General features: G+C 52.8%; 1 protein-coding gene across 3 annotated transcripts in view; it reads right to left on the reverse strand.

The window, feature by feature from the left end:
* BDKRB2 (bradykinin receptor B2) overlaps window positions 1-11,579 on the reverse strand; it is a 30,415-nt gene extending 18,836 nt beyond the window's left edge. The window contains exon 1 of one of the 3 annotated variants that reach the window (XM_041759820.1): window positions 11,083-11,579. The gene's annotated coding sequence lies outside the window, so the exon portion shown is untranslated. The remainder of the gene's footprint in view (window positions 1-11,082) is intronic. The other 2 variants (XM_041759819.1, XM_041759821.1) reach the window with 2 other exon arrangements.
* Between the last annotated feature and the right edge of the window lie 3,399 nt (window positions 11,580-14,978).

The raw sequence follows: 14,978 nt of genomic DNA on the forward strand, positions 1-14,978 counted from the left end.
ACCGCTTCACGGGACACCCGCTGGCACGGGGTAGACTCCCAGTGGCACTTTTCCATGCTCTGGCCCTTCCCTCTGGTCCAGGACCGCTCACAGGAGGACGAGGGGTCCTGCTGCCCTGTCCTCAGGCCTTGGGTCGGGGTGTCCCCATGAGGGTGGAGGGCTGGTTGAGCCAACTGCGAGGAGCCAGAGGCAGTGGTGTGCCGAGCCAGTGAATGCTAACAAGGGGCTCTCTCTCGGAGGCAGGAGTGGGGGAGGCCTAATCCGTAGCCCTTGCAGATTTTCGTGGTGAAAATATTCCTGCTATGGCTGATTTCAAGCTGATGTGATGTCAGTGAGCTCACGGGGTTCCTGACAGGGTGGTCATTGGCTCTGGGCCTCCTGGGCCCCAGCATGCCTTGGTCAGGGGGCTGCCTCTCTGCCTCCCGCCCGCTTTCCCCTCTACAAGGAGCTCTTCCAACCCCTAGTCATCCTTCAGATCCAGCTTCAAGCCACCTCCTCCAGGAGGCCTTCAGGACCTGGCTGAGCTGTCCCTGCAGAGAGGCTCCCAGCCCCTGTGCTCCCTCCCTTTATGTCTGAACATACTTTGTGTACACAGCTCCCTTAACTCTCTCTCTCCTTGCCAGGCTGGGGGCAGTGGGGCTGGAAACACAGGAGGTGGCTCTACTTCCCCCTCCACTGGACCCCACCTCCTGGCACTGACCCTGGCCCACAGCAGGTGCTCAGGACATATTTGTTGGAAGGATGGATAACGCATGTGCCATCTGCCGGGTGCCCACCCTACTCTGAGCACGTAACACATAATAACTCATTTAACCCTCACAACAGCTCTAAGTGGTATAATAGGCCCATTTTACAGATGAGGAAACTGAGCCTCAGTGGTTCAGGGGCAGAGCTAGGCCTGGGACGCTGTGTCAAAGTGTTCCCGTGTACTCCCTGGGTCCTATAAGAAGCATGGGACTCCTAGTGTTGTCCTCATCTTAATAAACAACAAAATAGGCTCAGATTACACACAGGCACACACATACACACACATGCTCTTCTCTCACTTTACGCCCGTCCTGACTGCCACACTGTCAGTCCCTTGAGCATAGGGCAGGGTCCTTGCTTCTCTGGGTGCCTGGTCCTGGATTCAGTAACAGCTGACTGAATCTTTGCCAAGCTGCATTGCTTTCTGCAGTAGTGAGTTTCCTGTCACTGGAGATGTTCAAGTAAAGTCTGGGCAGTGTTTTTGGTGTATTTGGACCAAGATTCCTTAAACTCTTCAGGTTGAAGCCCTATGACTACGTACAGCTGCCTAATCCCACGCCAAGGCCCTGTCAGTCTTTGGCTTTCTGGGTTGAGACATGCATTAAATTCATATGATGGGAAGGTACTGGAGCTGTCAACTCTCTGTCAGGTGATTCACAGACCTGCCCTCCCTTAATTCTCAGAGCAACGCTGGGAGGGATTTACACCGGGTGTGACACCATCTGATTTCTGGGTCAAGAATGAACTTCAGAAACCACCCAGCTAAGATGTGCAGAGTACGGCCTTAGACCAATGTCTGCACTTACTGTACCCCACCAGGCTGCCTTCTTCTTGTGGGGGTGCGCTGGGGTGCGCTGGAGAAGAGAAGAGCACTGTCATCTCTTCATGAAACCCAGCTCAGCAACCATGGTGCAACTCAGCTGGCACGAGGGGTCTTGCAACCATGCCCAGGGCTCTGAGAACTTTGCGGACCCTGCTGGGGGTTGGGGCGCAGGACCATTTCTGTTGCTAAAGCAGGTGGAAAATTCTCACCTCCTGAGCCAGGATTGAGAAGAATTTCTCACGTGCACAAACTTGCCTCGTCCCTTGTGTTTCCCAGTTTGGAGGCAAGAACCAAAGCCTCTGAGATGCCCCGCCTGGCCCACTGCGAATCTGTGCCAGGCAGATACCGTTTCCAACTTGCTCACCGTCTCACGCACTCTGCCCTGAAGCTTGCCACAGGGGAAACGGGGGCCTTGGCCTTGTGTCCCTGCTTACTGCCAGGCCCCTTGGCCTCTGCAAGCCTCAATTTCTTACTGGGGAAGTGGGACTGGTTTTGAATAGATTCTCAGTAAGGATTGCTATTCGTAAGAGTTTGCATCTGTTGAGATGCCAGATGCCCCATCTCCTCTCTGGCTGCCTGGCTCCAATTCCTGGAGGCACCCACCGTGGTCACTACAACTTAAAAACAATCTGATTTGCAAGCATTTAATGGGCCAGTCTCAGACTAAGAAAGACAGGCGGATGCGGCTTGGATAGCGTGTCTGAATATAGGCGGGCAGGAGAGGGTTGAGTGGCTCCCAAACTTGTCTCCAGAAAATTCAAATTGGATAATTCAGTGAAGAAAATCAAGAGCCTAGAAAAATTCCCTCTCCTTTCTGCTTGGTATTTCTGAAATGAATCAAAAGGACAGGAAACGCTTTATGCATAGGAATGTTGATCAGCATTTAGAAGAGGAAAATAGGAAAACCCGAAATATTTAGGACCAGGAAATCGGTTAAATATATTAAAAGTGATGTTTCAGGGATCCCTGGGTGGCGCAGCGGCTTAGCGCCTGCCTTTGGCTCAGGGCGCGATCCTGGAGACCGGGGATCGAATCCCACGTCGGGCTCCCGGTGCATGGAGCCTGCTTCTCCCTCTGCCTGTGTCTCTGCCTCTCTCTCTCTGTGACTATCATAAATAAATAAAGAAGAGCTCCTTTTAAAAAAAAAAAAAAATAAATAAATAAAAATGATGTTTCAGAGATGCCTGGGTGGCTTAGTCGGTTTAGTGTCTGACTCTTGGTTTCAGCTCAGGTTGTGATCTCAGGGTCACGAGATCGAGCCCTACATCAAGGTTCCCAGTCAGCTCGGAGTCTGCTTGAGATTCTCTCTCTCCCTCTCCCTCTGCTCCTTCTGCTCACGCTCTCTCTAAAATAAATAAATAAATCTTTTTAAAAACTGCTGTTTGTGAAAAAAATATGTATTTCTGATATTTTATCAAGCAGAAAAAAAAAAGCAGGGGGCTAAATTGTATATAGAGCATGGTAGGCAAAATACCAAATTATCAACTGACAGTGTTTGCCTTCCAGCCTGGGATCCTGAGTTGCTTTCGAGTTTTCTTTATTCTTTGTAGTAGCCTCCAATTTTTCTATGAAGGATAGGTGTTACTTTTGTAACGGAGAGATTTAAGTAAGCCAAGTGTTTTCTCCAATTTTTAAAAGCACAGGGAATGCATTATGGGTTAGCTCTATGTAATGAAGATCATCAGCCAACTTGTGTTCAAAGGAAAAGCCTGGCTTACATAAAAACTGATGAATACGCAATCATGTTTTCATTTAACTTGAAATGTCTAAAGTATTTATGAACCCTTTCTTTAGTGGCTTCCTGTTTGCCCAGCCGCTTGTTCTGAGCAGGTGGATTCAGCAGGCTTCTAAATCCCAGGGAAAAGTACCCAGATGAGTTGCTGCTTGTGGGAGGTTCTGGGATGATTTTTTTTTTTTTTTTTTTTTTTTTTTATCGAGCAGCGTCTGAGGGCTCTGATTTCCTGAGTTTGGGGTCCCCGTGAAACAAAAGTAAAGAGCAAAAGCAAAGCCTTCCCCAACCTCTGTTCTAGATCTTGACTCATGCCTCTTAGGTCTTTGTATGATTTTTTCCATGACACTTGCAGGGATGGTGTGTTTTGGGAGCCTTTCAGAGTCAAGCATGTCCTTCTGCGGCCTGCGCTCCTGGAGGATCATTCAGTGTCACAGCCTGTTTGCCCCCTGAGTCTGCAGCTGCTCTTCTGTTGGGGTCTGGTGTATTTGTTGCCTCTGAAAACCTGAGGCCAGCCTGGTTTTCCTTCCTTTGTGTGTTGCCTGCCCCTTCCCTCTGGCCCCCTGTCCCTGGTTTATTCAACTGCCTCCCATAGTCATTGCCCTAGGTCAGGTCAGCTGTGACCTGTGAAGCAAATTTACCGTGTAACGGAAGACTCTGGACGATAGAGTCTCACTGGTGGCCTTCGATTCTCTGCTCTGACGTTTATTAATGATGTGACATCAAATGAGGGGCCCCCTCTCTGAGCCTGGGTCCCCCCTCTTGTAGGACAAGGAGCTTGATCTCCAGGGTCCAAGTTGTGGCGAGGATCCAGCAGATCACCCCTGGCACCTGGGACCTCATGAAGCCTCAGCTCCCTTTCCTGCCTTAGGAATAATAGTCACCTCCTTTGTCCCCCAGATCCAAGGGTATTATGTGTGGTGACTGCCCTCGGGGGGCCTCACCTCTGCCCCCTCAGCTACAGCTACCACAGTCCAAATAGACCCTTGGAAGGAGTTCCCAGGCCATTTGCAAGGAAAAGCCCTGGGGCTGATACTTATTCTTATTGTAAACGTGTGTCCATGGCCAGGGACATGTGAGGTGTCCCCATCAGAGCTGTTAGCGCCCAGCTGGGGCTTCCAGGTTACATCCCACTGTGGGAAGCCCCCAGGCTGAGGGGTCCCTGTCTTGATACCCTTTCCTATCCAGGGAGGCATGATGGGAAGAACCAGACCAGGTCCCAACCTAGCTCCGTTTTAGCTCTGGAGACGTTTCTCGACTCTCAGGTGGGGCTAGCATCCCTGCTGAGTGGGTTTATCAGAAGGAATACTCGTGATGGTGTTGAGCGGCAAGGGAGCCCAGAGGTGGGGCTGAGATGCACCTCAGGTGACGCCGGGCAGTCTCCTGTGCCTTGTCTCTCCCCCGTGTAGGCGCCCCCTCCACTTTACTCGGGTCTAGGACCCTTATGGGAAAGGATTGAAACCTGCCCACGGGGCACCTGGGTGGCTCAGTTGGTGAAGCATCTGCCTTAGGCTCGGGTCAGGATCTCAGGGACCTGGGATGGAGCCCTGTGTCGGGCTCCCTGCTCAGCGGGGAGCCTGCTTCTCCCTCTCCCTCTGCCCCACTCCCCCAACTTGGGCTCTCTCACTCTCTCATTCAAATAAATAAATAAAATCTTAAAAAAAAAAAAAAAGAAACTTGCCCACAAAGGCAATTCGGACATTATAGACCTGTCACCAGCTGGATGTGGGGACATGTAGGCAGCAAAGAGGCAGTATGTGTGTGTGGTGTGTGGTGTGTGGTGAGTACGTGTGTGTGATGTGTGCATCTGGGTGTGACATGGGAGGTGTGTGTTTGCTGTGTCTGTGGTGTGTGTGTGGTCTCTGTGTGATATGTATGCTGGTGGGCTGTGTGTGTCTGTGTGTGGTGTTGTGTGTGTACGTTTTGTAGTGTATGTGGGGTGTGTGTGTGTGTAGTGTGTGTGTATGCCTGTGTGTGTGTGTCTGTAGGCTTCTGTTTGTGTGTCTGTGTGTCTGTGCATCTGCTGGTGGTGACAGAAGCCCAGGAAGGACAGGGCGGAGACCCTGCCATGGGGCTCTGGATTCAGGATGCTTGGGAACAAGCCATGCCTGTGACTGTCCCGGCTCCTCTGGGGCTGACACCGGGGGTCACGGAGGCAAAGTGCTGTGTGAGAGTTTCTGGGGCTCTCGACTGTCTCTCCCACCAGGCTCCCTGTACCTTGGGGGCAGGTCTCGAGCTGGGGGGCCCAGCACAGTGTCCGTAAGTGGCTCAGGAAGGCAGGGACGAGCGGAGTCTGAGGCTCAGGGCTGGGGGGTCCGTGCCCCACCTGTAGGGTGTGGGGGCTGGCACTGGGTCACCTTGCACCCTGCAGCCCTGCTCCGTGCTGGCCTAAGAAAGTTCCTTCTCCCAGATGTGACCAGCTCAGTTCTGCCGATAATTATCATTTAAAAAATTTTAAGCATCCTTTTAAGATAGTGATTATGGACGCCTGGGTGGCTCAGCGGCTGAGCGTCTGCCTTCAGCTCAGGGCACGTTCCCGGGGTCCTAGGATCGAGTCCCGCACTGGCCTCCCCACTGGGAACCTGCTTCTCCCTCTGCCTATGTCTCTGCCTCTCCCTCTGTGTCTCTCAGGAATAAATAAATAAATAAAATCTTTAAGAAAAAGAAAAATTTAAAAAACAAAACAGCGAATAAGCTTCAAAATCACATTACGACCAAATTTGTTAGCCATACCTTAGACTTTAGTGGATTTCATTGATCACACTAATTCATTAGTCACACTAATTTTTTTCTATAACACCTTCCCCTTTTTGGGATTATTTGTTGGGATTAATTTCTCTTTTGGCTGGAATGTACATACAAGTAAAAAAAATTTTTTTCAAAAAAAAAAAAAAAACTCATCCCCAGAGTCTGACCGGGATGAGCAGTTTTGGGGTTCCCAGCAGCACCTACATGCCCAACACAGAGCCCACACATAGTAGGTGCTCAGCAAAAGCACCTCCTCAAAAACTCACAGAATGCACCCGAGGGCAGGACCGTCCCCCACTCTGGAGTCCCTACTGTTTCCTCACTGCCTCTTCCCTGTGCTGGTTCCTGGGTGTGGGCACAGATGTGTGAATCCTTCATCTGCAGGACAGACTCAGGCTGTGGAGAGTGGGTGTTTTGGAGAATTTTGTCTCCTTATTTCCACTTAAATTTCTTTTTTTTTTTTTTTTAAATTTATATATTGAAATTCTGCCAAGGCATATCATGATAAGAATTTCAAAGGAAATTCAAAGGAAGGCTGCCTCCCCTCTGGTCCCATCCCCAGCACCCTCCTGGAGGCAGGCGCTCCCCGCCCTGGTTTCCCCAGCTCCTTCCAGGCACCCCCTAAGTGGGTCAGCACTGCGTCTGTACCCACGGTTTGAGGAGGGGAACGGGAGCATCCAGGATGCACAGTTGCCCCATTGCATTGAACAAGCCAGCCACCCACTTGGAAGGCGCCAGACACTGCAGGCCGTTCCCCGTTCCTTTCAGGAGGCTCGCAGTTCTATGATGCTCTGCAGATGGAGGGACCAAGGCCTAGAGAGGCTAAGTGGTTGTCCTAGGTCACACGGCTGGGAGCTGGGGAGGAGCAGGGGTGGGATTCAGTCCCCTGGAGCTGGCTTCAGAGCTTAGCAGGAGGAGCAGGGCAGCAACAGGGAGGGGGCGAGGCCTCGATGCCATGGGAGTCTGTTGCCCCGTGGGCCCCAATTCGTTTGAGTCTCCTGCTTCCCACTGTCTTGGCTTCCACCCATGAGCTGTGCAGATCGCCTTGTCCGCAGGCCTTTGCCACTGCTGAGCACACCTGTGCCAGGTGGACACCCCCGTTCCCGCCTCCTCCGGCTTTTCATCTCCCCACCTTGTTCTTTCATTCTGGCCATTCATTTCTGGACATTTCTGGTCAGAAGAGAGCCCAGAGGCCCCTTCTCCCACCCCCTACTTGCCTCACTGGCATTTAACAACGTCTACTGGGGAGGATGGCTTTGGGCTCCAGGGTAGGGACAGGGTCTGATTCCTCCTCAAGTGTGTTTGCCTCAGAAAACCTTTGGCTAAGGCAGTTGATCTCTCAAATGTGGACAGAGCGGCCCACTTGCATCAGAATCCTGGGAGCTGGTAGGAGTGAGTCCAGGAGAGGGCTCGGTGTCCGCAGGTGGTGGGAGGGGGAGCCGCATTGGCAAATGGCTAGTCTTTCCCCATCAGGCAATGCCCACGCTGGAGCGCGCTCACTCAGGGGTCCCCTAGGGAAGAGGCGTCGTGGAGTCACGGGTGCAAATCAGCACAACCACCACCACCAAAGTGGCAGGCGCTCTACAGTTTACAACATCCTGTGAGATGTCCGGTACAGATAGAGCTGATTTTCAAATGTGGACCCGTGAGGCCCAGAGAGGTGAAGTGACTTGCATGCGGTCTCTCTGCCTTCTAGGGGGTTTGGATTGGGATCTGGAACCACTTATCTGTGCCTTGCGGGAAAGTGCTCCACAAGCCCCAGAGGTCAGGAGGCCCACAGGCATTGGGGCCTAAAGTTTGAGCCCTGAAGGGAAGTAGGACAGGACTCCTGGCGTCACCACTCAGGAATGTGTTGCCTGGGAACACGAGCCTGTGCGTCCTGGGGGGCCCTTGTTCCCGGGAATCCCCGAGACGTGGTGGCCTCATGTGCGGTGAAGACAGCACCTCTGATAGTCCCAGGCCCGGTTCTTGCCCCTGGAGGCCATCCTTCCGCTAGGTGGGGCCCTGCAGTGAGCCTGGTGCCTGCTAGCACCACCCCGACACCATCTGTGTTACACCTCCCCGTGGCCCTCAGAAAAGGAAACGATTCTCCCCATTGCACAGTTGAGAAAGCAGGCTCAGAGAGCATCCCTAACCGGTAAAGAGCCAGGATTTGAACCCAGAGCTCATGTGTGTTCCACCCTGCATGATGATTTTGGTGGGGTGGGGTAGTTTGCTCATGTTTTTCTAGCCTCTAATACCCTACAGGCTCCACCACAGAGTCAAAGAGGTAGCTGACTCTTTGGGTTTGCAGTAGAAAGTGTGTCGTGATTAAGGAGTTGTGGATGTTTAGCTCAGAGAGGACCTACGAGGACTAGAATTGTACACCCCAGCCCCAAGAGCTAGAAAGGGGACCATTGCTCAGTGGGACAGGAGTTTAGCTCCAGTCTAAGGAAGAACTTTTATTTTTTTTATAAAGATTTTATTTATCTATTCATGAGAGACACAGAGAGAGAGAGAGAGAGGCAGAGACACAGGCAGGGGGAGAAGCAGGCTCCATGCAGGGAGCCCGATGTGGGACTTGATCCCAGGACTCCAGGATCAAGACCTGGGCCAAAGGCAGGTGCTAAACCGCTGAGCCACCCAGGGATCCCTAAGGAAGAACTTTTAAACAGTAGAACTTTCCTGAGATGGAGTGGGCTGGTGGCAAAGTAGTGAGCTCCCTGTCCTTGGAAGCATGCGCACTAAGAAAGATACTCACAGGTCAGGAGATTCCTAGACTGGGGGGTGGTGGAGGTGATGCACTCAGGGTGTCAAATCTTAGTAAGTTCTGATACTCTAATTCCATTCTGAATCCTTAAAGCAACATATAGATCTGCTTTTTTGTGCTTTTTTTTTTTTAGGCTTGATTTTTTTTGGGGGGCAATTTTGGGTTCACAGAAAAATTGAGTAGAAAGTACAGAGATTTCCCATATGGCTTCTGCCCCCACAGACACCCAGCCTCCCCCATGAGCAGCACCCACCAGAAGGGTGCGTTTACGACAGTGAATACCTACAATGACACGTCATTGTCACGCAAAGTCCACGGCGTTCCCTTGTGCCTTCAGGGGTTTGGACAGATGTACAATGACGCGTGTCCATCATGACAGCCTCACAAGAGCAGTTGCGCTGCCCTAAAGAGCCTCTGTGGTCTGCAGAGTCATCGCCCCCTCCCCCTGACCCCCAGCGGCTACTGATCTTTCTACAACCTCCATAGTTTTGCCTTTTGCAGAATGTCCCATAATTGAAAATACCTGGGCAGGTAGCCTTTGCAGCCGGGCGTCCGTCACTCAGGACTTCACCCACCCACCCACCCACCCTCCCATCCGATCATTGATCGTGAGCAGAGCCTGCGTGCTGTCAAGCAGAGTGGGTTCTCAGTGCAGGGGACGCAGCAGCGAGAGGGGGGCAGGGGAGCCCTGCTTTTATTCTGAGGACCGCTCCCTCTGCCCCCCTCTGCCCTTGCGGGCCAGCCACGTTCACTGGGTTAGCAGGGACCACGTGGCAGCTCTTTCCCCTGCTCCGTCCCTACTTGGCCAATGTCTCTGAAGTTTGTTCTCACCCACAGTCCTTAGATTCCCCAGTGTAGACTCAGCCCATCACCTGAACCTTCCCCTGTGTATCTGCGACAGAGCCAGGGTCCCAAAGAGGCCGAGGCACCGCCCCCACCCCCAACCCCCAGAGAAGGGCTCAGGTTGGTTCTCCCCCGGCTCTGAGACTCCTTCTTCACCTCCTTCCCAGGCTTGGAGCACGGGATTGCAGGGATTCTGTGAGTGTAGGGCAGGGCTGGAATGGGGCCCTAGGGTTTCGCCTGTGGGGAAGGCATGGGAGCCGTCTTGTTTCCCATGCTTTCCCAAACCTCTCCCCCTGGCTGTTGCCCAGATCTGCCTGCCTTCCACCTCACGCAAGGGGAAGCAGCAAACTCTTTCCTCGGGCTCGTGGGGCTCCCCATCACCCCACTGCTGCCACCATCTAGCAGGACAGGGAATGGATTTCCTCCAGAGAAGAGGGAGCAGGCACCGTCCTCTGGGGTCGCTCACCCTGGCCCCGGCCCCGGGCCTTCCCTCTTTTCTAGAAGGAATAAAAGGCAGGGTTGGCTCGGGGCTCCCCGCTGCCCCACACCTGGGCCCGAGCTCCTGCTTCCTGTGCACCCACGCTGCTGGGAGCCACAGCGGGCCTGTGACTCAGGAAGGCGCATCCTAACCTGCCCTGCCGGAGCGACGCCCACTGGCCACCCCAGCCCAGGCTCGTGCAACGACCTGCCCTCAGCGGCCCTCATGGGGCACTGACTGCATATGTGGGCCTTCCCAGGCAGGCACAAGCCCATTTCTACCTTTGTCACCACCCTGCCAAGTCAGCTCAGGCAATGGGGAGAAGGGGGTGGGCATAATTTGCTCAAAAACGTTACCCGGGGAAGGAGAGCAGAGCTGGAACTCCAACCCACGCAAAGCCTGTGCTCTGAACCGGTGTCTGGTTTGAGCCCTCTGGCCTGGACAGCCAGGACCACGACCCGAGGGGCTTTCAGCTGAGTTACCACCCCTCGGCGCACACCAGCAGCACTTACAGACCCTTCCCACCCGCCCTCTGATTTCACTCCTGCCACCCCAGGAGCCAGCAAGCAGGGCACTTTGCAGACAGAGAGACTGAGGCTCGGAGAGGTTAAGAAACTTGGGGACACAGGGTCTGTGTACAGGGCCCACGAGCACCACAGCTGTGAGTTAGAAGCCGGATTCCGGAGTCTAAACCCCACACCCATCCGTCCTCGCTCCTTGTAGCTGAAGTCCAAGGCAGCTACCCAGAGTCTATACAAATCAAATCGCTAAACTGTTCACACAGATACACACATGCCTGTCTCTGCTCAAGAAGAAGACGAACCTAGAACAAACAAGGTAATAATTCCTGCTGCTGGGAGCCTTTCTTGTTACTCATCAGGGCTAGAAAAGGAAAGGAACTTTGCCCCAGGACCCAAGAGAACTTTACTCCCAACCCCCGGGGAATCAGTCCCTGTGACACTCACCTGCTGGCTCTCTCTTTGTCCTGGGACCTCCTGTCCTCCTGGGACCCCTCTTGCCCAGAGCAAGCCACGTGGGCACCTCGAGAGCTCCCTCGGTCCTGCAGGACTGCCTGATGTCCTCAGTCCTCCTAGGAGCCGCCAGAGCCTAGCTGAAGTGGTGGAGGGAACAGCTCATCTTTCAAGGGCTGGGTGGTGATGTCACCGCCCTCCTGGGCACTTCCTCCCTCCACCTCCAGCCCAGCCCAGCGCTCCTGCCCAGCGGCCCAGCCAGCCCTGCTACGGTTGGTTTCCAGAACCTACGCCCGCCCGCGGAGCCCGGGCTGGGATTGTTTCAGGAACCCAAGGCTGTGTCTGCCCCGCGAGCCTTGAGAGCTCAATGAGCCACATGGAAGATTTCCAAGTGAGCCCAAGGAATGTTCTATTGTGTAGCCTGGCTGCCTTTCAGAGCCACAGGGTGGCAAATGTGTCCAGGACTCAAAATCAGCAGGTCCCGGATCCCCATCCCTGCACTCGCTTCCCTGCCTAAGGGCCTCTGGAGAGTGGCTTAACCTCTCTGGGCTGGGAGATGGACCCGAGATCGTGACAAGTGTCAGAGGGGTGTGGTGAGGATTAATAACAGCCCTGACACATCACATATATAACTCGTGCTCTGTGTCAGGCACTTTTCTAAGCACATAAATGGATGGACTCAGCTAATCCTCTCAAGAACCCAGGCAACCTGGCTCCAAAATTTGTGTTCTGTTTTTTTTTTTTTTTTTTTTAAGATTTTTATTTATTCATTTGGCAGAGAGAGCGAGCACAAGCAGGGGAGAATGCAATCCCCAGTGGAATGCAATCAGGGATTGAAAAGAAGGTGTGTAGCAGGTTACCTCTAAAAACTAGCATTCCCCCTCCTGGCATTGTGCTAGGCGACTGGCACACTCTGTAAGTGTAAGTGAGTAAGTTCGTCTAACACAACATTTCTCTCTTATCATTATTTCCCTCACGTGATTGTTTTTACGTCTGAGGTTCAGTGTAAACAGTGAGCTGCCTCCCAAGTGGCAGAAATGTGGAAACACCTTTGCAGAATGAGCACCTTTCCCTGTCTTGTTTCCCGGCCCCACGTGAGGTTTGTGGGCTCCACCCCTCCTGCCCCTGCCACATCTGGGCACGTTTGGCAACGGTTTCCTCCTGCTTCAACACTGATTGGTTTTCTTGGCTTTGCTCTGGAGACTTAGAGGCAATCCGACAATCCAAAGCTGGAAAGTGCAGAGCCTTTCAAATGTACATGTTTTTAAAGTCTTAAAACCTTTCCTTCCAAAAAGACCAGATAAAGCGGGCCGGGGGTGGTGGTGGTGGGAGGGTGCAGGGAGCTGGGGAATAAATAGGAGGGTCAGAACCCTCCCCGCTGTCTCCTCTTTCCCTGTCTTCTGAAGCAAGCCTACAGACAGTGGTCAAGTTCCACTCGGTCATCACAGAGGTAGGGAAACTGAGTCCCACAAAGGCGTATCGGGATCTGGGCCTGGTATGGCTGTGGACTGGTTTCATAAACTTGAGTCAAGTCTCTTCCCAGCCTGGATGCCTTGGGTGACTCCCCAGAGTACTGGCCTGTCCTACCACATTAGGACTCCTTGACTTCCCAAGAGGGGACAAGGCTCTAGGGAGAGGCTGCACGTAGCCCCTGAGCCCTCTAATATGGTTTCCAGAATTGTACGTGCATGCCTTGTCCAGGTGAGAGGATCCGTTGCCTTCCTCAATTCCAGAAGACCAAAGCACGTTGAGCTCCATCAGAACAGAGCCCTCGGGAAGTCCCCTGCTGGTACATTCTCGGGTTCCATGTCTATGAGATGAAAATCCTCAATGATCTGAATCCAATGTGGACGCTTCTGTTGACTGAGAGTTCCAAAAAAGCATCCGTCCATCTACATAGTGTTCCATACACCGCGGTAATGTAGGATTTGAACAATAACGTTTCGATCCAGTTTTGAAGTTCTGCTTGGAGGCTGGTCAGTTTTTGTTAGTTCTAGGTTCACACTGACACTTGCCTTGCCGGGTTCTCACACTCTGGGCTACCGTGTATCTAACCACTCTGGGGCCACATACCCAGTAACTGTGGACACCCCCCATATCCTGGAACTCCAAACCTTATTCAAACCTTATTACCCAGTCCAAGGGAGCCTGGGAATCCTAGTTAACCCTGCCGTGCTGCTCCCTGTGGCTCCAGCTTGCTGTTACCCTGTCCTTGGGGACAACCCCTTGTGTGGACCTGCCTGGGAGCCTCCTCACATTTGGAACTAAAGTAACAAAAAGTTCTGTCTTTCATCCATACAATTAGCATTGTGTTGTGTCTTGCCATCAAACAAACTTTAAATTTGTTTCACTCTTTCTTTTGCCTACAGCTGTATCTACCCATTTAACCAACTATCCATCCATCCATCCATCCATCCATCCATCCATCCATCCATCCACCAATTCACCCACCCATTCATACACTAGCCCATCCATCCATCCATCCATCCATCCATCCATCCATCCATCCATCCAATTCACCCACCCATTCATTCACTAGTCCATCCATCCATCCATCCATCCATCCATCCATCCATCCATCCACCCATTCACCCACCCATTCATTCACTAGTCCATCCATCCATCCATCCATCCATCCATCCATCCATCCACCCATTCATTCACTAGCCCATGCATGCATGCATGCATCCATCCATCCATCCACTCACCCACCCACTTATCCAGCTACTCACCTACTCCTAAATCAGACATCCACATAGCTAGGCTGTGCATTGTTAGACAGCAGTGAATGCATCAGACGCACCCTTGCCTGGGAGGAGCCTGCCACTGAGGCCAGCTCCCTGCTTAGGGCCAGGACCTAGACGAGGAACCACTTCCAAAGGAGCTCCATGTGGACTCAGAAACAACCCTCTCTAATTTTTATGTGTTAGCTTGTTTTTTTGTCCCTCTTTTTTGCTAAGAGGAAATTTGGCTAAACCTTTCCTGCCAAATGACCACAGCCCCTGGCTTCTTCCCCATCGGGTCTGCCTGGCTGGGGCCCGCAGGGGGGCCCTGTCCTGCTCCAGCCAGTGCACCTGCGTTCAGAGAGAAGCAGGAGGGGAATCAAGTTGTTTCTACATAACCCTGGTGGCCTCCCCATTAAGCCAGGGCTCCTTTGTGAGGCATGGTAAGAATGTGCCTGGGGCCTCTGGCCTCTCCGGGCTCAAGTCCTGCCCCCAAGCTTTAGCCCTGTGAAATTACCTAAACTTTCTGAATGCAGCAGGATCATACCTAACTCTGGACCTTTGCATACGCTGTGATCTCTGCCCGGGGCTTGGCCCTCACTTGGTAAGCCTTGCCCTTCCCTAAGGGGGCCCCTCAGGAGCTCTTCTTGATGTGTCTGGTTTGGTCTGGGGCCCATCTGCTCTCAGCAGCCTGACCGCGTTCCCACCACAGCCCTGTGGGTTTCCTCTGTGACCCCTGCACGTAAACTCCACGAGGCAGGGACTCCTGTTTCACTTATTGCCTGTCTATTTATCATCCAGCACATAGCAGGCACCCAACGAATACATGCTCATACACAACCCAGTCTACGGGGAAAAGCCCCCAAATCCAACCTCTTTGGGGGTAGAGAAAAGATCATGCAAAATAGAACAGCATGTATGTACATACACTTGTTTCTAATTGTCTGCCCCTTCAGCCAGTGTTCTGGAACATTCTCTCCAACATCCGTGTGTGAGGCTGGGGTTGTCACTTCCACTCCGCACCCCCCTACCTAGGAAGACCCCTGTCATTAGCCCCCAGGAGTGAGCTGTGCTTTTCTACAGCACCCCACAGGCCTGGCCAGAAAGCCAACCCCTGTTCTCTGGGCGAAGGGCTGACTTGTCACGCACACCCCAGACAAACCAGTC

This window comes from Vulpes lagopus, chromosome 6 (assembly GCF_018345385.1).
Source record: "Vulpes lagopus strain Blue_001 chromosome 6, ASM1834538v1, whole genome shotgun sequence".
In the NCBI taxonomy this organism is placed as follows: Eukaryota; Metazoa; Chordata; class Mammalia; order Carnivora; family Canidae; genus Vulpes; species Vulpes lagopus.